This window comes from Culex pipiens, chromosome 1 (genome assembly GCF_016801865.2).
Source record: "Culex pipiens pallens isolate TS chromosome 1, TS_CPP_V2, whole genome shotgun sequence".
Taxonomy (NCBI): Eukaryota; Metazoa; Arthropoda; class Insecta; order Diptera; family Culicidae; genus Culex; species Culex pipiens.
The window spans coordinates 13,872,889-13,886,574 of NC_068937.1; positions in this window are offsets into that span (position 1 = coordinate 13,872,889).

A 13,686-nucleotide genomic window follows, 5' to 3' on the forward strand; every position below is an offset into this window, starting at 1 on the left:
TTCAAACGTTCGAGCTGTCCAAAATCGCCAAATTTTGCTGATAACACCCTACAAAAAAACATTCGAAGGATTTATCGCGTGCATAGCGCTCACTAGGCGCTCACAACTTTAATCATTTCGAAGTCGGCCGACCCGTGCACGTCACTCGCCTGCCCGCCAAACCGCAACAATCTCATGCCTAATAAATCATTTCCCGGTCGACGTTCGCCATCAGGCCCCGGATCGAACGTTCGGTGGTGGAGGTTGCTGTTGCCGCATTCCAGGCGAAATTCAAATCGGAACGCGTGGTGCTTCAGAATTCATTTTTTTTTTGTTCGCTCCTCTTCTGTTGACGGCGACAACCGCTGAGCCCGCAATTGAAACAGAATAAAAAATAAAACGGAACGATTTTCCTAAATTTGGACCCGGGTTTAGTCTCTATTTTAGGTGATCGAGATAGAGAGGGCGGTTGGGGGAGGTTGTTAAGAGAGCTGCGGATGTGTGTTTTTGTGTGTGAGAATTTGGCCACGTGGAGTCCGGAATCGGCCGAGGGGAAATCAACTTTGCCAGGAAAGTGGTCTTTCGGGGTCAATTGAGTTGCTCAAATTGGGTTTTTGGCGATTTTCTTGAAAATTCAATATCCGCCATCTAGTTGTGGGCACTTGAACTCCTTAACTGACAACTCGAATTTAAACCGCCATCTAGTTGTGAAAACGCATGCAATTTCTAGTTTCTATATTCACCAAACACTCATCATTAGATGGCGGTGCTAAAACTAACCCCAATTGTCCCCCACCGGTCCAATCCGGTCCAGCGGCATCTCTCCAAATATCCGCACTAGTTTATGTCCTCCGGAAAGGCAACGTGACGGCTGCTGCTACCGTACGCAGCCTTCCGGCGCTAATCCCTCCTCACGGGACCGGTTTCCAAGTGGTCCAGTGAAATATCCCATTTTTTTACTCCTGTGTCGGTTGACCATAGCCGTCAACCTACGGGACGCGAGGGATCCGTCGTCGTCGGTATGATGATTGCAACTTTCATAAACACGCAGCCATGACATCAGTCATCGCTTCTCTGCGAAATGGGTTTTCTTGTTTCTTTTTTAGTTTTTTTTTGGTGGTGGATTTAAATCAGTGTTGGGAAAGTTTGAAAAGCGCTTACAATGTCAAATATTTGATGATTTTTTTTAAATTCACTACGGTAAATAAGGCTTTCTAGGCCCAGTGAAAAAAATATAATTTAACTCAAAAATGATGAACTTCTCGTCACAGTGTCCTGATGCAAACAATGATCGAGCTCGAGCTGTCACAGCCCTGCGAAGTATGTTGGCTGACATATCGGGCGGTCAGTCAAAAAAACCAGCTAGAAGTCGCCTGACAAAAAACTTTTGCTAGAAAGAGATAGGAAACCTGATGCAAACAATCGTCCAGCTGTAATGTAAACATACTTTGAATGTATTGGTAAATTTCTGACTAGAAAGCCTTATGTAAACTCACCACTCAAGAGTTTGACAGTTCATTTCAGCCACTCTACCCAATATTAAGCTATTTTGGTGAACTGACAGCTAGAAGATTTCTAGTCAGAAATTTACCATCACATACAAAGTATGTTTACATGGCAACTGGGGGTTTGTTTACATCAGATTTGCTATCTCTTACTAGAAAAAGTTTTTTGTCAGGCGACTTCTAGCTGGGTTTTTTTTGACTGAACGCCCGATATAAGGCTTTCTAGTCAGAAATTTACCAACGCATTCAAAGTATGTTTACATGACAGCTGGACGTTTGTTTGCATCAGGATTCCTATCTCTTTCTAGCAAAAGTTTTTTGTCAGGCGACTTCTAGCTGGTTTTTTGACTGACTGTCCGATATGTCAGCCAACATATTTCGCGGGATGTGACAGCTCGAATTCGATCATTGTTTGCATCAGGACACTGTGAGGGGAAGTTCGAAAATTTTTGGGTTAAATTATATTTTTTCACTGGGCCTAGAAAGCCTTATGACAATTTTACAAACAATTTACCCGATACTTCTTCACCACTGCCCAACTCTATCATAAAAAAAAACCTAAACCAAATTGTCCCCGATAGATGTGGTTCCAGAGCGATTTTTCTTCGTCCTTCTCGAAACGACCGAGACTCGACCAACAATCTCGCTCTCTCTATTTTATGGATGCGGTTTTCATTGAGAAAAGCCGCACAAGTTTGGGGTTTTCGGATGATGGTCACGTCAACGACGATGAAGGATGAGGAAGTCATACACTGTTGATTGATGAGGTACAGCCTCGAGATGTTTTGCGGGAAAGTTGGGGGCGTTTATACAACTAAATCGGTTGAGATGCTAACGGGAACGCGATTTTTGATAATGCAATTTCGGTAGGAGCAACAAATCTTGCAGAGTTTGAAAAAAAACCTTGAAAACATTCTGAGCAAATGTCAATAACAGTGTAATTGCAGTTCTGCCAAATATGACAGATACACTCTCGTGAACTTTGCTTCAAATTTAAGAGTATTTCACCATCAAAGTTTTTGATAAATCGAGCAAAACATTGTTAAAAGGTCTAAGACTTAGTGTAAACCAGGGGGTGCGAAGAAGCCGTTATCTTGAAGTTCAGAAAACAAACACTGAGAATCAGTATTATTTTGGTAAAACGAAGTGTGTTCTCCTGGTTGAACTCAAAAGTCCCATGCAAATGTGTAAAAGGAAACTGAAAAATGTGTAACGCCGATTCTCAGTGTACGGAAGCACTGTTTGATCGACCAAAAGAAAAAAAAGCAAAAAAAGGTAAACAGAAAAATTACTTTATTCGATATGAATATTCAGCCAATATTGGCTTGGTAGCTCCATTAATATGATGATATTTGCCATCAACAACACAATTTACGTATTTTTTCAGGCTTTTTTGCGAAAAAAAATGAAAATCAAAAACCCAACATTGATTTGTTATGAGTTACCATTTGACAACTAGTGCAATCAGTTTTTGCTTACGTCAGTTGATGTTTACATTACACCCTCATTTTAAATTACCTAAGTTTAGTCTAAATCGCACCTACTTGGAATGAGTAAAAAGTGAAATTTTGAAAACTGTCATTGTTGTTTGTCAACATTCTACAATTTTCTTGAAAAATGGTCAGAAATTTAATTATTACTGAATTTTTAACACGATAAAGACAGTGAATTTCCAGTAATATTAATTCAAACCACAATCTCCTATCAGTCAGTGTTCCCAACCGAACCGTTTAACACCGCTATTTATAACCCACACAAATTTAATGCACCGCGCGCGTGAAATTATCAGTGTCACGCCCGGAGTGGAAAGTGCTGCCACCTTTCGTAATTAATTTTTCACGTCACCATAATTCGTTTTATGGTAAACATGAGGACGCAGTTTATGCCATCATCATCAGCCAGACAGACAGACTGGCTGCAGCAGTGTCAGTGCGGTGGTGGCAAACAAAATCCACTCTCCCTCTGAAGTTCCGAACACTGCCGAAAGTGACAGCAGCAGAGTGTAAATTCAATTTGACTGCTTGTTACGCTGATTTGCGCCGTACTCGTCGTTAGTTTATTTTTGGATAAAAGCTTTTTTGTCTTTATTTTGTACTAAAATGAAACTGTTTGTAAAATTAAACAAATGGGACAAAAATAGGACCAGTTCCCCATTCTAGGTTACGGATGGATTCCTAAAAAAGCCTTTGATCCGGATTTTGTCACTTTGTGATGGCAGGAAAATGTGCCAAAAAGGCTGACAAAGTGACGAGCAAAAGACATACGCAGAAGAATGCGGGTCGGGAGTTGTAACAAGTGAGAGCATAAACATTCGCTGGAAACACAGGGCACGTCACAAGCAGATAGTTTTCTCGGAACAAGAAAAAGATAATCTGTGAGCTAGCACCCTATTTTGAGGAAGTTTGCCAAGGCTTTCGAGGAGGTTTGTGCTGTAACAAGAGAAAATTTCGCAATTTAACGTTCTTTTTGTTGTTTTTCTTGAGGATGTATCAATTGAAGCTGTCAAATTTTAGCATAAAGTTACTCATTATTGGTTAGGAAGGATTTGGACTGCCGAATTGGGTACTAAAGCCCTATGTAAATTTGTATGTACAACGGTAAAAAACACGATTAAAAACCATTTCTGATCACTTTCTTTCATTTTAATGCAAAAAAAAATAAAAAATATTGACAAGACAACATTTGTTCGATGGATCAACCATGGTCCCCTTAGAACGAGCTGTCAAGCAGGATCTTTTCTGTCAAGATGGACCGCGAGGTTAATTTTTCAAATTGATTTGAAAATCCATTTTAAACTCTTTGTGGTCGTACAAAGGGTCATTGTACTCAGAAAAATAAGCTTTATCACTGTAAACAATAATACCAGCAATCTTAGCTTCATTTTAGGACCCAATTAGTTTTGTTGAGAGATTGTTTGCCTTCAAATTAGATAAATGTTCTCGCAAGTTCTCTTATTCATCTAAAATTAAATCGAAAATTGTAGCCAAAGTTCTTTGTTTTGATTGTGGTACAACGGGTACAACTGTCAAAATTATGTTTAAAAAAATGTCGAGAATATTTTGAAATTTTTTTCTTAACTTTGAATAAAAGAGGAGTCAGGGTTAGCAGTTTTCAGGACAGTCATTAATTTTGAAAAAAATAATATTAAAAGTGAATGTTGCATTGAAAAAGTACAATTTTGAAGAAATTTTGACAAAATTTTAAATAAAAGTGAAGTCAATAAACGTGAGCTGTCACAACTGTCAAAATCATGCTTAAAGTAAATTAAAATTGGGTAAGCATAAGTTTGAAGAATTACCGTTTTGAAGAAATGTTTACTAATTTTGATTGAAAGTGGAGTCAGGGTTGCCAGTTTTCAGGATTGTTAGTAGTATTATGCTAAAAAATAATTCAAATTTTCATACTAGATTGAAAAAGTACAATTTAAAAGAACCTTTGTTTTGAAAGAAAATTTGGCAAATTTAAAATGAAAGTGGAGTTAGTCAAAATTGGGCAGCTACAATTTTGAAGAAATTCGATTCTAATTTAAAGTTGAACTTTAGTCAAATTGGGAAAGGACCATTTTGAAAGAATTTTTGTTTTGGGGGAATCTTCTGATATTTTAAAATGAATGTAAAGTCAGGGTTGCCAGTTATGTTTAAATTGATATTGGAAGGATATAATTAAGGAAAATGTGTATCTTGAAGGTCAGAGTTGCCAATTTACACAGCTGTCAAAATGATACTAAAATTTAGTCATAATTGGGTGAGCATAATTTTTAAGAATAATCATTTCAAAGGAATTTTTACTAATTTTGAATGAAAGTGGAGTCAGGGTTGCCAGTTTTCAGGACTGTCAGTAGTATTATGCTAAAAATATCTCAAAATCGGATACTAGATTGAAAAAGTACAATTTTGATGAAGCTATGTTTTAAAAGATTTTTTTACAAATTTAAAAATGAAAGCGGAGTCACAGTTGGAAGTTGTCACAACAGTTAATAGACGCACAAAGTTAGTCGAAATTGGTTAGCTAAGATTTTGAAGAAATTTCGATTCAAGGGAATGCTTACATATTTTCAAAAAATGTGGATTCAGAGTTGCTAATCAACACAAAATTAGGCAAATAGGCAAAGGACAATTTGAGTATATTTTCATTTTGGAGGAATCTTTCCATATTTTATAATGAATGTGAAGTCAGGGTTGCCAGTTTTGCTTAAATTTAGTTTAAATTGGATGAAAACAATTCTGAAAAAATATATCTTGAAGGATTGTTAACTTTTATTAAATGAATGTGTAGTCAGAGTTGCCAGTTTACACAGCTGTCAAAATGATACTAAAAGTTAGTCAAAATTGGGTAGTTTTAGAAGAATGTTTACATATTTTCAATGATAATGAAGGGAGAATTCTCAACTTACACGACATTTTTCCACCACGAGTACAAAACAAATGTGACGATGGGCTCCTGGGCCGCAGGTCCCGGCCATGGCACCGGCACGCCCGGTGTGAATCGAATAAGCGCCCGAACGTGACTTGTCTATCGGGCCGTGCAACAACTTGTAGACATTTTCCTCGTTTCATTCCAATATTGCTACGTGAAGTTTACGTGGCGTACTCGTCTAACGAAGGATCCTCTGCCACTGTTGGGTATGAAATCATATTTCAGCACATGCAACAACCACTTCGCTTCGAAACTCCTGGCAAGGTTGCCAGTGTAAGGGGTGAAACAAAAAGAAACGGCACGCGAAACGTGCCGGGAAGCGTTAATAACGTTGTTAACCATCATTAGAACGATCCGCTGAGAGATGTGCGCTGTCATAGGGTGGTATTGTGGATTAAATGTGAATGTTCAAGATTTTTTTTGTGAAACTGGCATCATTGCTGTCAGATTGACGTTCGATGGGGTTGTCAAACTTGCACGCTTCGGTGAACTTACACATGTTAGACATTTATCTATGACCCGCAAAGCCTCTATTTTCGGATTATAATCTGGAAGCAATAAGTAGCACCAGGAGAGATGCTTATTGGGGGGGTCTTATCACCTGTTGGTTCGCTGGTTAGACAAGGAGGCACTTTAGATTTACGAGGCCGGCGCCGCATTTTTCGGCCATGGACCGTGCGCCACATCCGGAAATGGGTCCAGTAATCAACCGTACATTAACGGGATTGCTTTTTCCCTCCTTTTGAGCTGTGGTTATTGCTGGGCGATGTTCATCTGCATGATGATGAGATGATGATGCTGATGTTGCTATTGTGTCTGTTTACGTGTGCTGTTATTGTTGCTGTTGCTGTGGTGGTGGTCATTTCCGGCACTTCCGGTGCTGCGGTAATGAAAATAAAAACGAGTACAAGGGAAAGTACACGGCCGGCGTTGTGCTTTTTGGTTAACATTATTGCCGCGCGGGAATTACGGATCGTAAATAACTTTTTTTTTTGGGAGAGGGGGATGGCTGGTGAAAATCACTGCCGCCGGACCATTATTGTTTGGTGATGGATGTTTGCATTTTAAAAAGTAATGTAGCCTTGTTTGTGTTTGGTTTTACTCGCCGCAGACGGAACATAAAACCCGGCGTGGACCTGTAAAGGTAATTGGATGAGTTCCAATTAAAGCAATCATAATTATTTTAATGCAATGGTATACTGTAGGAAATTCCTTGAACCTGAATAAGCGTGTTTGTTTGACATTTCGATGCCAACATTTCAAAAAGCATCATGTACAAACCATGCGTTTTGAGAAAAACGCATTTGAATGTTGAGCATCCATTTTCAATTACCATTTTTATATAAAAGCAAAATAAGATGTTCTAATGATAACAAACGATGAAAAACGTTGCTTTTGTTGATACTTGATCATCCATATTCAATAAAACATTATTTCCGTAATTTTATTTAAGAAAAACAAACATAACTTCTTTCGAAATCACCAACGTCGATATCACCCTTCTGTCACTGAGGGGGGCGCTTTGTTATGATTCGTTTTTCTTCGCCGAATGTACATGGCGCTTTTTTCATGTTGCTTTTTTTTCGTCACGAGGTTTATGTAGCCTTTTGTTTGACAGGTTGACAGGGCTATATAAACAGGGACTGCTGATGGCAGAGATTTTGTTTATGTTACTTTATTTAAAATCATGATTAAACAGACTTTACTGAAGTAACTATTGCTCATTTTTGGTGGAGAGGTAGCTTATTAGAAGTACTTTCAGAATATACAATAACCCAGAAAGTGTCAAAATGTACATGATGCCTTTTGAAATGTTGCCGTCGATTTGATTACATGCTTGTCAAACCGAGCCAAAATTTGGGTGAAATTATCAAATTTCTACAAAACAATCAAAATAATTGAAATGCAATGAAATGCTGCGGTAAATTCCGCGAATTCGAACGAACCTGAATAAGTGTGTATATTTGACAGCTGATTACACGCTTGTTGAAATGATCTCATGAAAATGCAAAATTTCTTCAACACAAAAATAATAATTTTATTTCAATGAAAAACTACAGAATATTACGTGAACCTAAATAATCGTGTATGTTTGACAGCTAACTAAGCGCTTTTCGAATTGAGATTAAGTGTGGATAAAAATAATAAATTTCTGCTAAACAAACACAATAAAATTTGAATAGAAAGAAATATATCAAAAGATTGCTTGAACTTGAATTAGCGTGTATAATTGACATCTGAGTACACGTTTGATTGAATGAGCTTATTTTGTAGTGAAATCAATCTTTTTCAGTCAACCAAAAATCAAAGTTTATTACACGTCATCACATTCCAGCTCTCAACTTGTTTCTAAATCCCAACCCAAACAAGATTCATAATCCGTACTTTTACTGCCACTTTTCCCAATAAGTTTCACTCGAGTTGGCGTAACAAATAATCCGCCGACACTTTACCACCGAAATGATTGCAATCCCAGCTGACCCGGGAAAGGCCATAAATTTGTACCATATTGAGCGCCAATCCATATTTTGGTCGGCCAAGTCACGTTTCGACGCAACTAGTCAATCATCGGTCTTTTTGCGGCGAAAAACGAGTTTATTACGAACTCTATTATTGGGGTATATTTTTGGGTGTTGAAACAAATTGTCGCCAATGTTTCATGCCGAATTCATTAATCTGCCATAAATTACGTCACTGAGGGGTTGCTTGTTTTTGGGAAGGTTGATTTTCATGGGCAGTATAAATTTAGCGTGTAGTTTTGACGCTTCACTGTTCTTTTGAAAAGTTTGTAGTTTTTAACAATTTTCGTTCCGATTTTGACAGATGCCATAACTACACGCTAAACAAACACTCAAAAGTTTTTTAAAGATCTAACTTGCACTTTAATCTTTAATCTTGTTGAAGTTTTCAACAGAAAATCCCAACTATGTACCCATTCTGGCAGAAAGAAAAGCCCCAAAGTATGAATAACTGTAGTGTTTGTGGGGTCGCCCAGGCAATAACCAAAATCCATCATCATGCCATTTCTCCCCCTCCAAATTCACACTAGCAGCCGAGCTTTGCGACCACATTTTCGGATTCGCATTTATTTCCACCACCTTGGCTGGCAACCCTGGTTTGGTGGTGGGGCAGTTAATTTGAAATTGTTGCTAGTATTTTTTTTAATAAAAAAAAAGCAAATTTGGGCAAAATTTCTTCAAATTTTGAACTTTTCTTCACGTGGAGTTAAGTAAAATTAACCCAAAATTTGACAGATGATATCAATACTCAATTTTGAGTAAGTTCGGTTTTGACGAAATTTGAGTAAATTTCTAGTATTTAGTTCTAAATAATCGATTAAAGTGGCAAAAAAGCCCCAACACATGAATTTTGAACCCCACTTTCCCCAAGAAAAATAAAAAAATTACGATTTGTGCATCAAACCAAACATTCTGACTCCCCACTGCGGCCATAAAACCAAACTTAGTGTTTGAATATTTTGCCGGTCCATTTGGCCTGCCTCGGAAAAGCCTTTTCCGCCCCAGACGACTCGGAATGAGAAATCACAAAGCTCGCGTGGAGGTGGCAGCACCGTCGCCCTCCTCCTCCTCTTATGGAGAGGGCATAAAAATTCGAAAATTTGCCGTAAAAATTGAACACACGCGGGAGACATTCTTCGTGGAAGTCGTCGCCGTCGCCGTCGCTGACGATAATTTGTTTTCCAGTCTTTTGTTCGCTTTTGAGCGCGCGCGAAGGCTTTTCCGGTGATTTGGTGTGGCCAAATCGTGAACCAATTACCGTGCGTCTCCATTAGAAAAAAAAAGAAACGAGAAAACATTCCAGTGAAAATGTGTCCAGACAAAACACACAATGGCGCGCACCAAGAAAATGGAATTTTCATCTCATGGTGCGTTTCATTCTTCGGAAACCGGAGCTGGCGGCTGCCCGCAGGATTCCGGATCCCGGGACCAGCTTCGGTGCGGAAAATTGGAATTTATTCAGTCTCTGACTGCGTGTGTGTGTTTTTGTTGGATTTGCAGCTTGAAAAAACAGCTTCTTTCTTCCCTTACTGGTCGTGGAAAAAAATGCAATAAGCTTTCGCCATAGAGTGGAAATTGCGATTGGAATGTCGTTAAAGTTAATTAAAATTGTTGCAGAAAGAAAGGCCACTAAACTGGCAACACTGGTGTAAACTGGCAATCTGAAGAATAAACTTACTCAAAATTGAGTTGTTCTAACCTTAATTGGTAATAACTTAAAAGGAAAATCACAGAACTGAGATCACTGCTGTACACTGGTGTCAAACCATCAAACTGTCAGTCTGAAGACTCTGAAGAATAATTTTATACAAAATTGAGTAAATCCAAACATACTTAAAATTAACCGTAACCAAATCCAACTCTAAATTAAGTTGGAATCAATTAAAATGAAAAACCACAGATCTGGGAACACTGGTGTCAAATTGACAGATTGAAAATAAAGGAACCCGAAATTGAACTATTCCAACCTAAATTAGAATCAACTCGTGAGCAAAAATCACTGAACTGGCATCACTAATGTCAAATTGACACTCTGAAGAATTTACTGACCCAAAATTGAGTTGTTCTAACTTAAGTTGGGAGCACTTCAAGATAATTTAAATAAACTTTGAGCAGTTTCAAATTAAATAAAAGCTTTAGGTCTAGAAAGCCAGTCTATGTTTAAATCCCGAGCCCACAAGCGGTAGAAGAAGTTTGAGGAAGTGTGCGAGTAAATTGTTTTCACCATTCAGCATAAGTATTCGGTGTTCATTTGGCGTAGTGTTGGAATGTTTGGTTGTATAACAGTCGTTCTTTTTTTTCGCCGTCTCTCTCTCCCTTCGTAAATTATGCAAACTCATTCATCTCGTGAGAGCAGATCGTACTTCTTTTTCTTCTTTCCTCGATGATTCACGTGAGAGAAGGAAAAATTGCGGGCTTATCGGTGAAAAATATTGGGATTTTCCGACAGATGATGATTTCAAAACAAATGCTGACACTTGAGGAAAATTTGGAAAATTACGCAAATTTGCTTAACTGTGCTGGAAGGTGAATTTTGAGTACACTGAAGATCTAAAACGTAAACATGAAATGTGTAATGAAAAGAAAACTGTTATCTGTAAGATTATTTCAGCGTGTAAAATGACAGATCAATAAATAAATTTTGAATATTTTTTTCATGTCTGAGAAAGTTCGGCTATGATGAAATCTGAGTGAATTTGAATATTTTAATTTATTTTTAACACTGATTTATCGATCTGTCAGTTTTACACGCTGATGCAATCTTACACATTTTTAAAATTATTTTTAATTTTAATCAAAGGATCTAAGTAAAACGCCTTTTTGCTAGCAACCAAAAAATGATTAATTTTCCTTCCTATCACCATATTTTTCAACGAAAAGATGCCCGTTTAAAATCCCATTACTGCGATAAGCTCCAGTAATGGGTCCTCGGGCTACCTTCCAAAAAAATCCCGTATATCCTTCTTAAAAAATCCACCCCCTCTCGTTCTCGTTTGCGCCGAGCTAGGTCAATCATTAATTCATTTAACTTTATGGTGTACCCCGAGCCCATGGAAAAAGAAAGGGCGATGCAAATATTTTAGCCTATCCCACGCCATCCTTTTGTTTCAAGGTGGTGGAAGGAAAAGGTTAGATGTAATCAGTTTTAGCTGTTGAAATTAAATTACTATAGCAAATATCTCTAAAAATCTCCGATTTTGTTTTGAAAAGTTAAATTTAAAAATCCTCCAACCTTGCAAAACCATCTAGCGTGACATTATATTTTAATCCAGTTCAGTGTGCGGTTCAATCCCGAAAAGTGGTCCCAAAAACCGAAATGGGCCAACATAATTCACCATGCGACCGAAATTTAGATGAAGTTTTAATTCTTTCCAGTGAAATCCCCGCCGTTGCGGGGTACCACCATAAATGCCACAACCAGAAACTGCTGCTGCTGCCACACCACACCAATTTGATAATTATCTTGTGCCTTGTTTTGGTCTAGGATGATGATGTTTCTGGTGTAAATTTGTAAAGTTGGAGTGCATTGCAGTGGTCTCACGGCTATAAGTTTATAGTAGGTTAAGTTCAGTCAAGTTTGGGTAATTTTGGATCAGTGTGTGCCAAGGTACTACACTGCACTACCCCAAAGAATATTGTTTGTATAAGGTATGACAGATCTTTCAGCTGTCAACAAAAATCACCATAGAATGATATTAAGATACTTCATATTTTTAGAATTGTAAAAGCAAACAATTAAAAAAAATTGAAAATACCAATTTTGAGATAATTTTGTCAAATGAAGGGGTATTGTAATGTAGTGTTACACTGTCATACAAAATTACTCAGATTTCACCTAAATTGAACCTACTCAAATGTCATTTTTTTTAAATTCGATTAACTTTCCTTCAATTTTGCATGAGTGTGAAGGATCACTGTCATTCGAGTTCTTCTCCCTCTCCAAGCATGCTCCATAATCCAGAGGCATCGAAGCAAAAGTGCTTCGCAAATTTGTTAAACGCCAAAGATACCGGCCAACAAATTCTGCCCAAATAATACCCAAAGGCCAACCGTCAGCGGCAGTACTCGCTCTATGCCTACAGAGTAAGCAGTCCAAATTGTGTTAAGGGGAGGAGGAAGAGGGAAACATGGAACTTAAGCCCGGAACCCATCCTCCACTTCCCCACAAAAAAAGGCGGAAGTAACTCAAGCATGAGAATCCAGAGAGAGAGAGGTCGGCTATACATTTCGTTCCGAAGGCCGGTTGGGCTCGAGCAGCAAAGGGCCAGATAAATAATAAATTGAACTCAATTGGGTCTAATTGCAGGAGGGTACGCAGAACGAACGCAAGCCTGACTGGGGACCGGAAGCTGGGAGAAAAATGAAATTTCTTTTGGGAAGACATTATTTACATGCGGGAAACGAACTTTTAATGAAATTTAAATGTTTATCTTGATTGGCCGCAACATGATTTTTTTTTATTTCTACGTGAAAAAAGTTTTAGAGTGGACATTTCCGTGCGAGCCCTCGGCTCGCCGAATCAACGCACAAACTCAAATACGAGATTGAATTAATTATAATTTCAAATCAAACGCAAATAAGAATTAAACATGCAGTAATGGATCCGATTGCAGCCACGGCTACGTCACGATTGTCATCCACATATAAAGCGAGTGAAGTCAAATTCGAACCAAGATCGAACCAAGTTTTTGGCGCGTTGCTTTTGCCAATGTCTTATGCGCATCGAGCATAAATAACAATAATAAAAACTTTTATAAGTTTAATATATTTTTTTTATATATATTTAATCTAAGGGGACAACTAGGCGAACTGCATTTAATTCCGTCATGCACCTAATGTTGGCATATCAGCACTATGGTGTTTAGTGACAGCTAGTTTAAAGTTTGTTTGACTGAAATTTAATAAGTATTCCATTCATTTTAAACCAACGGTTAGGAAGAATCAAACTAATTTATCTTATTTCAAGGTTACTGAAGATATTAATATTTTTAGTTTAGTTTAGTGAGTTTGCTTGTATTGTATCGTCAAGTAGAACTTTGTTTTAATGATCTAATAAATATAAAATGTGCAAAAAATTACGTAATAATTGAAATTATCTCGAAATATATGCAAAAGATAAACGACGCGGGGACTTCAAGAAACTGCATGCGTGTCAAATCCTTGATTGCAGCGCAGCATGTTCGTTAATTTAGCTGTCAACTGATATTGACTATTCTGCGCACAGTCGGAATAATTGATTCGCTCGTTGTGACCCTTTTCCAATTAGA